We start from the raw sequence: 11,009 nt of genomic DNA, 5'->3' as shown, positions 1-11,009 counted from the left end.
CACGAGGCAGATGCACGCACACACGAGGCAGGTGCACGTACACACACGAGGCAGATGCACGCACACGAGGCAGATGCACGCACACGAGGCAGATGCACGCACACAAGGCAGATGCACGCACACACACACGAGGCAGAGGCACGCACACACACACGAGGAAGATGCACGCACACACACACACACGAGGCAGATGCACGCACACACACACACACGAGGCAGATGCACGCACACACACACACACGAGGCAGATGCACACACACACACACACACACACACACACACACACACGAGGCAGATGCACGCACACACACGAGGCAGATGCACGCACACACACACAAGGCAGATGCACGCACACACACACAAGGCAGATGCACGCACACACACACAAGGCAGATGCACGCACACACACACAAGGCAGATGCACGCACGCACACACACACACACACACACACACACACACGAGGCAGATGCACGCACACACACACGAGGCAGATGCACGCACACACACACGAGGCAGATGCACGCACGCACACACACACACGAGGCAGGTGCACGCACACACAGAGACAGATGCACGCACACACGAGGCAGATGCATGCACACACACGAGGCAGATGCACGCACACAAGGCAGATGCACGCACACACACGCACGAGGCAGATGCACGCACACACACACGAGGCAGATGCACGCACACACACACACACACGAGGCAGATGCACGCACACACACACACACGAGGCAGATGCACGCACACACACACACGAGGCAGATGCACGCACACACGAGGCAGATGCACGCACACACACACACACACGAGGCAGATGCACGCACACACACACACACGAGGCAGATGCACGCACACACACACGAGGCAGATGCACGCACACACACACAAGGCAGATGCACGCACACACACACAAGGCAGATGCACGCACACACACACACACAAGGCAGATGCACGCACACACACACACACACGAGGCAGATGCATGCACACACACACACACGAGGCAGATGCACGCACACACACAAGGCAGATGCACGCACACGAGGCAGATGCACGCACACACACACACGAGGCAGACGCACGCACACACGAGGCAGATGCACGCACACACGAGGCAGATGCACGCACACACGAGGCAGATGCACGCACACACGAGACAGATGCACGCACACACGAGGCAGATGCACGCACACACACGAGGCAGATGCACGCACACACATACACGAGGCAGATGCGCGCACACACATACACGAGGCAGATGCGCGCACACACACACACACGAAGCAGATGCACGCACACACACGAAGCAGATGCACGCACACACACACACGAGGGAGATGCACGCTCACACACACACACGAGGGAGATGCACACTCACACGAGGCAGATGCACGCACACACGAGGCAGATGCACGCACGCACACACACACACACGAGGCAGATGCACACACACACACACACACACACACACACACACACACACACACACACGAGGCAGATGCACGCACACACACACGAGGCAGATGCACGCACACACACACACAAGGCAGATGCACGCACACACACACACACACACACGAGGCAGATGCACGCACACACACACACGAGGCAGATGCACGCACGCACACACACACACACACACGAGGCAGGTGCACGCACACGCAGATGCACGCACACACGAGGCAGATGCACGCACACACGAGGCAGATGCACGCACGCACACACACACACGAGGCAGATGCACGCACACGAGGCAGATGCACGCACACGAGGCAGATGCACGCACACGAGGCAGATGCACGCACACACGCACACACACACACGAGGCAGATGCATGCACACGAGGCAGATGCACGCACACACACACACGAGGCAGATGCACGCACAAGGCAGATGCACGTACACACACGAGGCAGATGCACGCACACACACGAGGCAGATGCACGCACACACACACACACACACGAGGCAGATGCACGCACACACACACACGAGGCAGATGCACGCACACACACACACACACACGAGGCAGATGCACGCACACACACACACACACGAGGCAGATGCACGCACACACACACACGAGGCAGATGCACGCACACACACACACACACACACACGAGGCAGATGCACGCACACACACACACACACACACACACACGAGGCAGATGCACGCACACACGAGGCAGATGCACGCATACGAGGCAGATGCACACACACGAGGCAGATGCACGCACACGAGGCAGATGCACGCACACGAGGCAGATGCACGCACACACGCACACACGCACACGAGGCAGATGCACGCACACGAGGCAGATGCACACACACGAGGCAGATGCACACACACGAGGCAGATGCACACACACACACACACACACGAGGCAGATGCACGCACACACGAGGCAGATGCACGCACACACACACACACGAGGCAGATGCACGCACACACACACACACGAGGCAGATGCACGCACACACACACACACGAGGCAGATGCACGCACACACACACACGAGGCAGATGCACGCACACACACACACGAGGCAGATGCACGCACACGAGGCAGATGCACGCACACACACACACGAGGCAGACGCACGCACACGAGGCAGATGCACGCACACGAGGCAGATGCACGCACACACACACGAGGCAGATGCACGCACACACACACACGAGGCAGATGCACGCACACACACACACGAGGCAGATGCACGCACACACACACATGAGGCAGATGCACGCACACACGAGGCAGATGCACGCACACACACACACACACACGAGGCAGATGCACGCACACACACACACGAGGCAGATGCACGCACACACACGAGGCAGATGCACGCACACGAGGCAGATGCACGCACACGAGGCAGATGCACGCACACACACACACGAGGCAGACGCACGCACACACACACACGAGGCAGCCTAGTGGTTAGAGCGTTGGACTACTAACCGAAAGGTTGCAAGATCGAATCCCCGAGCTGACAAGGTAAAAATCTGTTATTCTGCTCCTGAACAAGACAGTTAACCCACTGTTCCCTGGTAGGCCGTCATTGAAAATAATAATGAGGCACAAGAGGCAGATTCACACAAGGCACACACACACACACACACACTAGGCAAATGCATGCACACGAGGCAGTACAAACATAGGGCGATGCAGTACACTTGTGTATACACAAACACAGGAATAGGATTTAGAAAACTCAGAGAGACAGACATACTCACAAACCCAAAAAGGCCTCTTTGATAGTCAGAAACAATGCCATAATTGAAATGTTTTGAGTAGTGGAGTCTAAGGACTGGCCAACATGTTCCTTTCCCACTGTAGGGAGTGGTGGCTAGTGTAACCCGGCCGAGTCTTATGGATCCCAAAAGGGTCACTTGTTTTTATGAACGATGAATCACCTGATGCAATAAGGGGGTGAAAAACAATACGGAGTAGGAGAGAGGGCTATCAGACAAATGCGGCCCACCACGGAATGCAACAGGACGCTGTCACGATATCAGCATTGAGATTTTACGATACCAAAAAAGAAAATACGAAGCAGACAACTCCATGGTCCTTTAAAACCTACTTTTGTAAAATATTGTGTGCTACATCAAAATAAACATGTGACTGGGTGACAACATAAGTCAGTTTTTACCAACATTATTAAAGTTTTCTTTAAAAATTATGCCCACTTCATATTTTGTTTCCTTTTTCCCCCTTACTTCCTAGTATCCCAATATTAGTAATGTGACAAGATCAAGTTTTATTAGTGGTGTGTACCTGATACACATGGTATACATCGTACAACAACATGCTACTTGCAGGTTCCTTCTCGACAATGCTACAACAATAAGAAATAAGAATATGCACATAAAGTAAATGGCAGTAAGATTTCTGCATAAGTATAATACATTAAGGCACAAGTAAATCAGTCGTTTTCACAATTTTACAAAAATCATTTGACCCAGACAACTGGCCATGGAGCAACATTTGATATTCCATTATGTTAGGAAGGTGAAGAACAGAAACGCCTAACTGATGCGTAAGGAGGTGGTGAGTGGGTGTGCACCTGTGTGGGTGGGGAGAGACAGTTCTGTGACATAACTGACCACGCCTGGGTCTCTCCCCCATTTGGTGACCATAGATACCCTGTTAACAGCTATGAGGTCCATCTACATAAAATAATACATGGTAGTGGCAGCAGACTCAGTTCAGTCTAAATGAGGCCAGTTGTATACACTTAGCTCAAACGCAGTAAACAGAGCACATGCAGTAAATGCCTCAGCTCTTTTTACAGGCTATCGACCTTAATGAGATGTCCTGCAGATGTTTCTAGGTCTGGGAGGGAGAGGGCCTGCCTGTCCAGAGGTAGAGAGAGAGAATGGTTATTAGCATATGCTAGGAGACTGGGAGCTAGAGCGGAGGAGCCAATGGTTGGTTTTCTTTGTGTCTAAGTGGATCCAGATGCAGCCAGAATAGCAGAAAAACTGAAGAATAGAGATCTTCCGTTTCTAGGCAATTTCTCACGCGGAATAGCCTTCATTTCTCAGAGCAAGAATAGGCTGACGAGTTTCTGAAGAAAGTTTTTTTGTTTCTGGCCATTTTGAGCCTGTAATAAAAACCCACAAATGCTTATGCTCCAGATACTCAACTAGTCTATAGGCCAGTTTTCAGCTGTGCTAACATAATTGCAAAAGGGTTTTCTAATGAAAACTAAGCCTTTTAAAATGATTCACTTAACAAAACGTGCCATTGGAACACAGGAGTCATGGTTGCTGATTTACCTTTATTTAACCAGGCAAGTCAGTTAAGAACAAATTCTTATTTTCAATGACGGCCTAGGAACAGTGGGTTAACTGCCTGTTCAGGGGCAGAACGACAGATTTGTACCTTGTCAGCTCAGGGATTTGAACTTGCAACCTTTCGGTTACTAGTCCAACGGTCTAACCACTAGACTACCCTGCCGCTGATAATGGGACTCTGTACGCCTATCTAGATATTCCATTTTTTTATTTTAAATCAGCCGTTTCCAGCTACAATAGTCATTTACACCATTAACAATGTCTACACTGTATTTCTGATCAATTTGATGTCATTTTAAATGGACAAAAAAAATGTAATTTTCTTTTAAAAATAAGGACATTATACAAGTGACCGCAAACTTTTATTTATTTATTTATTTATATATATTTATATAAATATATATATATATATATATATATATATATATATATATATATATATATATATATATAAAAATATATATATAAATATATATATATAAATATATATATATATATATATATATATATATATATAATATATATATATATATATATATATATATATATATATATATATATATATAAATATATATAAATATATATATATATATATATATATATATATATATATATATATATATATATATATATATATATATATATATAAATATATATATATATATATATATATATAAATATATATATATATAAATATATATATATATATATATAAAAATTGGAAGCCATGAGCAAAATGGACATTTGTGGCCCCAGCATTCCAATAGGGGACAGAGGCATTAGGATTAAACAAGCTGTGACTGGACGGAATTTCTATCACAAGATGGAATTCACATCATAGGTAACAGGCTGTCCATAGAGAAAACAACAGCTGTGCTGCAGGCCTAGGCCAGGGCAGAGGGGAGGCAAGGTGGCAGAGAGAGAGAGCTCACACAGTGCATTCCTGCCCCGACTTAGAGCGTGTGTCTGCTCCGAAAAATGGAGGAGCACCAGAAGGAGTAGAGGATTGGGGGGGGGGGGGGGGGGGGAGACGAGAGTATAGGGAGAGGGGATGTGGAGCAGGGCAGAAGCTTTAAATCCTCTCTCCCTTGCTCTCTCTGCTCAGGCGGACTCAGAGATGGGCTGATGAGTGTTTTTTTGCACAGGATTCTGTTGTTTTAAAAGCCGTCCAGAGGGCTCACTGCTGCCCTGCCGGTTAGCACAGCGATGATGAAACACGCTCCCCTGAACACATTTCACGCAAGGCTTAAACTTATTCCTCAACTCCGAAGCCAGGCTGCTGGTGAGGTACTCCACCCCCCTGCTCTCACACCTCACCCAGCCCGCCTACGCCAGAGAGCAGTCACACAGAGGAGCAGAAAGTGAAAATGATGCCAAATAAGATGAATGAACTATGAAGACGTGACCACAATAACACACAGTTGATATGAAGTTCATAATGGAACATCAACATACATGCCTGTTGTTGTATAGCCTAAGGTGAGGACAGTATGACATAACAAAACAAGTACAAGCCATTGACCTAGGCTAAACTATGGGAATCTGAACAATCATCAACCAGCCTTTTACAATGTGTTTATAACAACGACAAACACCTCGGCCGACATACCTCTACAATGAAAGGTTCACTGATGATTCAGCCTTGCCCTCAGGCTAGATAAAGACCCATCTGCCCTACAGCCTGCATTAGGTAACTAACAATAGTACCCCAGACGATTATAAAAGCATGTGTATGCACTGCAAAATGTATTTATTCCATCACTGTTGGCCATTTCTCTAACCCATTAGCAAACTAGCTCAGTCTTTCAAGTTCCCCCATCTAATTCATATGTCACTATCATGACCTTTAGCCAACTCATTCACACGCACTAATGATTGGCTATCGTAGTGATTAGGCCTGGTTTATCATAATCATCATAACCCATGTTACCTTACATGATCAAACCTCTGAACTCCATAGCCACCAAACCGGTTTCTGCCACTGGGAGCAATTGCCTCAGTGGTTCGCTTGATGGTATTTGAGCAAGAAAACAATATATGTCTGTCTATAATTGCTATGAAACAAGAGCAAGCGAGGGAGACAAAAGGAAAGTAAGAGCAAGGAACAGAAAGGCGCCTGAGAAAACGAGAGAGCGAGAAGGGGGGGGGGGGGGGTTTGCACCAGCTATTTGAGAGAGGAATGCACAGGAGGTCACATTCCTGACTCCACTGCTGTGGCTTGCCCTATGTTCAACTCTCTCTCGCTGCAAAATAGGCAATACTATTCTAGCTGCCTCTGGAGCAACATTAGTCACATTTTTATTGTCACAAGCATCGTTAAAAAAAGGTGTAGAGCAACAGTAAAATACTTACTTACAGGCCCTTCCCAACAATGCAGAATACAATCAAATATTTGAAATTTAACACGAGGAATAAATACACAATGAGCAATGATAGCTTGGCTATATACACAGGGTACCAGTACAGAGTTGATGTGCAGAGGTACAAGGAAATCTAGGTAGATATGGAAACATAGGTAGGGGTAAAGTAACTAGGCAATAGCAGCAGCGTATGTGATGAGTGTGTTGTGTGTGTGTGTGTGTGTGTGCGTGTGTGTGTTGGAGTGTCAGTGTAAATTTGTGTGAGTGTGCGGGTAGTGTCCAGTGTGTGTTTGCATAGACTCAAAAAGAGTAGATAGTCTGGGTAGCTAATTGGTTAACTATTTAACACACAAAATGCTTAACACTGGGCCAATTAATGAATAGAAAGGAGGGGTGGATGGGGTGTACAGATAAGACTGGTGTAGAGAAGACTGGTGTAGAGAAGACTGGTGTACAGATAACACTGGTGTACAGATAACACTGGTGTACAGATAACACTGGTGTACAGATAACACTGGTGTACAGATAACACTGGTGTACAGATAACACTGGTGTACAGATAACACTGGTGTAGAAAACACTGGTGTACAGATAAGACTGGTGTACAGATAAGACTGGTGTACAGATAAGACTGGTGTACAGATAAGACTGGTGTACAGATAAGACTGGTGTACAGATAAGACTGGTGAAGAGGATATGCACCAGATGTCAAAACACCCCATTATGAATGGAGGAGGAAGTGCAAAACAGAGAAAAGCCAAATGAGAGATTTGGCAAGGGCATCCGTGTTCATTCACTGCCTTCAAACTAGGCTACATGTAGGCTAAAGGTGTGTGAACCCTGGGTCCGTGGAGCCTTGAGCTCTACCTATATGAACTGGGACTCAATTTGAAACGTGCAAAAGAGCGTGTTACTTGTGACAACATTTGTTTCAAAACCTCTCATTTGAATTATTTTTTAACTCAAATGTTATGGAGGATAGGAAACAAGGAAAGGAGACCATAAGAGAGTTTTGGTACCACCTGCATGCTGTGAACAGCCCCCTATAGAGAGGGGACATGGTGAATCTCTCCTTTAGGTCAGCTTGACATCTGTCTACACACAGACATACCTGCTTTAGCCAGTCATCAGCTAGGGACTAAATTGGCTTTGCTGACCACTCCTTTCCAGGTGGTCAAAATGACTCATCGAGGAGGTGTTGCTCAAGCGGGGGCACAAAGGCCATTACAGAGAATTGACAGTGCAAACTGTAGGGGGAGGGGGGGGGGCAAGATGGCCCTCCAACCACCCCCGCAGTGGGACATTCCAACATGGAAACAGATGACATGAGAAATGTCAACGTCTACTTACCGGTAAGTTCCACCAGCTAGCCTAACTGTTCCAGAACCGTCAAAATAGGCGTCAAAACTACATGCCAGCATTAGAGTCACAAAATTACATTTCCTTGACCAGTATTCTCTTCACCGTTCAGAGTTCCCAACATCACATCAAGAGTCATAGTCTACGTATCATCCATCTAAACAGTCAGATAGTAAAACAGTAACAGAGAGTCATGTAGCCTAGTATAGGCCTATTTCCTCTGACACATCAGAGTGTTGTCTGTCTCTAGAGCTTGGCGACGTGGCCAGGACCAGGCCACCAGGGGCGAAACAGCTGGCCGCAGTGAGCGGCAAATCTTACCAGGAGGCGCCTGCTGCCCCCGTCTTCAGGACCCAAAGGGATCAGGGGGTAGATTTTGTGTCTAGACTGCACAGATTCCATGAGTTCCAGACAAAAGACAGGGGGGGGGAACAATGGGTGACTCTTCCATGGGCCATACATGATGAATGCAGCTGCTAGAACAGCCCAGGTCCCTGGCATAGGACACCAGGAAGTGGGGGTGATATCACAACAAGCCTACACTAGAGGGGGGTAGGCTAACCAATGCTCCTCATATGGAGAGACTGGAGAAGTATATCCCGGCTATCATCAGAAGCAATAGTCTTCCAAATTAGATCATGCTACCTATAATTTAGTGTATTTTACACTAAGTCTATAACATTTGAAAGTTTATTATCTCACTGGCTCATTGAACTAAACCAGGCAAGTAGGCCTGCCTCATTAGATTTTTCCATGGCATTAGTTGGTCTATAAAAGACGTACAACAGCCAGTATGTTTCTTATGTTAGTCGACATGAATCCTGGAAGAGGCCAAAATAAACGCAGGAGGACCATGTCAGACTAGCTTGCAGCACAAGAGGGCAATAACCTGGAAAGTCAGTCAGGAACCTGGGGGAATGGCCTCCTCACTCTGCTCACTTCCCTTTCTGCTCTACAATCTCCATACTAGACCACACGCCTCTTTCCTCCTTCCTGTTTCAGGCTTGTTTTTGAGGGGACAAAGGGAAAGAAAACAGAGCATCTCAACTGTCCTTTAGATACATTTACACAGCATTTCCACTTCCTGAACCCCCGCAAAAACCTCCCAGCAGGCAGCCGTCATGCCTTGGTGCAAGCGCCCTTGAGAGGAAAAACAATAGCTGATACGGAACTACGGCAAGGATCAGGTAACAAATGACAGGCTTTTAAACCACTTCTTGTTATCTGAATTGCAATATTACCAGGAGTTAGAGGAAATTAGGTAGGGAAGACCAACCTACTCCAATTACTCTCTAGAAGCCCAACTCTGATGTTCTTGGGTGGTGACACAGTGGTGCAGGGGGGAGACAGGTCTTTGCTTGCCCGGCACTGCCTCTCTCCCTGGCTGTGTGCGGAGGTCTAAACCGGCCTGGTGAGAAGCTTTGCGTAGGCTAGCAGCTCACTAGCTAGCGAAGGCGTCCCGGGTAGAGCAACATGGATGTGAGTGACTGAGTGCTGACATCACCCTCCTCTCGCAACATGACTCACATCACCTCGTAACCTGACTGACTCATTGCAGGAGGAAGGAGCCAAAATCTATAATAATTCTGCCACTGACCCTTTGCCGGAGATCACTCCAGTCCTCCTCTCCATTTACTGGCAGCACCTTTAACTTGCATCCTTACCCATTATTGTTACGCAAGAGGCCTCCGTGTATCTATCCCTGCCGAGACAATCGCTGTATTTAAAAGACATTCAGTATCACTGGCATGCAATCTGATTGAAAAGGGAATGTTGTCAACAAACAGGCTACCTAATCAAACTTTTCCATACAGAATCCCTGAAAATGTTTATGCTTAATATGTTTACACAGTGCCCCTGTGAAAACAAGGAGATGCATATCCTGGGACTTATCCAGTCAACTCGGCCTGACTTTCAGTCAAAGCAGGCCATTTACTCTTTATATCACCTGTTGCTGTTGGTTGTCTCCACTAGCCTACTACGGTAAGCTTCGTCTGAAAAGCTGAAGAAACACAAAAACTGTCCAACCCACCAATAACTGGAGTACAGTGATGAAAAAATATATAAATAAATTGACATGTCAATTGACATCACAGTGGGATATTATTCATCAATCTCCATGACCAAACACTCACACGACCCCTCTCACACAAATCAATAATGCTGCCCACAGAAGATTGAGCAATAGTGTGGACATACTAGCACGGTCAAATGATTGCGAAGGGAACTTCGATGCAGGCCCCTTAAAAACGGTGCCCGTCTCATCACAGCCCTGAAACCTATATCCCCAACGATCATAAAAAGCTTGACCTTCGGGGTGAACAAGCATGATGAAACCAATCACGACCAAACTTTACTGAACTGTGAATGAGGAAGAGGTAAGTAGAAGCAGATTCGGAAGAGAAGACAGGGAGAAAAGACAATATATTGTTAATGACCAAAGTAGGGGTTGGGTACAGAAACAGTGTGTTTTT

The 11,009-nt window shown here is 46.9% G+C and overlaps 1 protein-coding gene across 2 annotated transcripts in view; it reads right to left on the bottom strand.

Annotated features, from left to right (window-relative positions):
* Positions 1 to 11,009, bottom strand: part of LOC110509795 (tyrosine-protein kinase ABL1) — a 64,133-nt gene that overhangs the window by 51,259 nt on the left and 1,865 nt on the right. The window lies entirely within an intron of this gene.

This window comes from Oncorhynchus mykiss, chromosome 29, assembly GCF_057628025.1.
Source record: "Oncorhynchus mykiss isolate SJ-2025 chromosome 29, ASM5762802v1, whole genome shotgun sequence".
Classification (NCBI taxonomy): Eukaryota; Metazoa; Chordata; class Actinopteri; order Salmoniformes; family Salmonidae; genus Oncorhynchus; species Oncorhynchus mykiss.
This window is presented reverse-complemented; position numbering and strand designations above follow the sequence as displayed.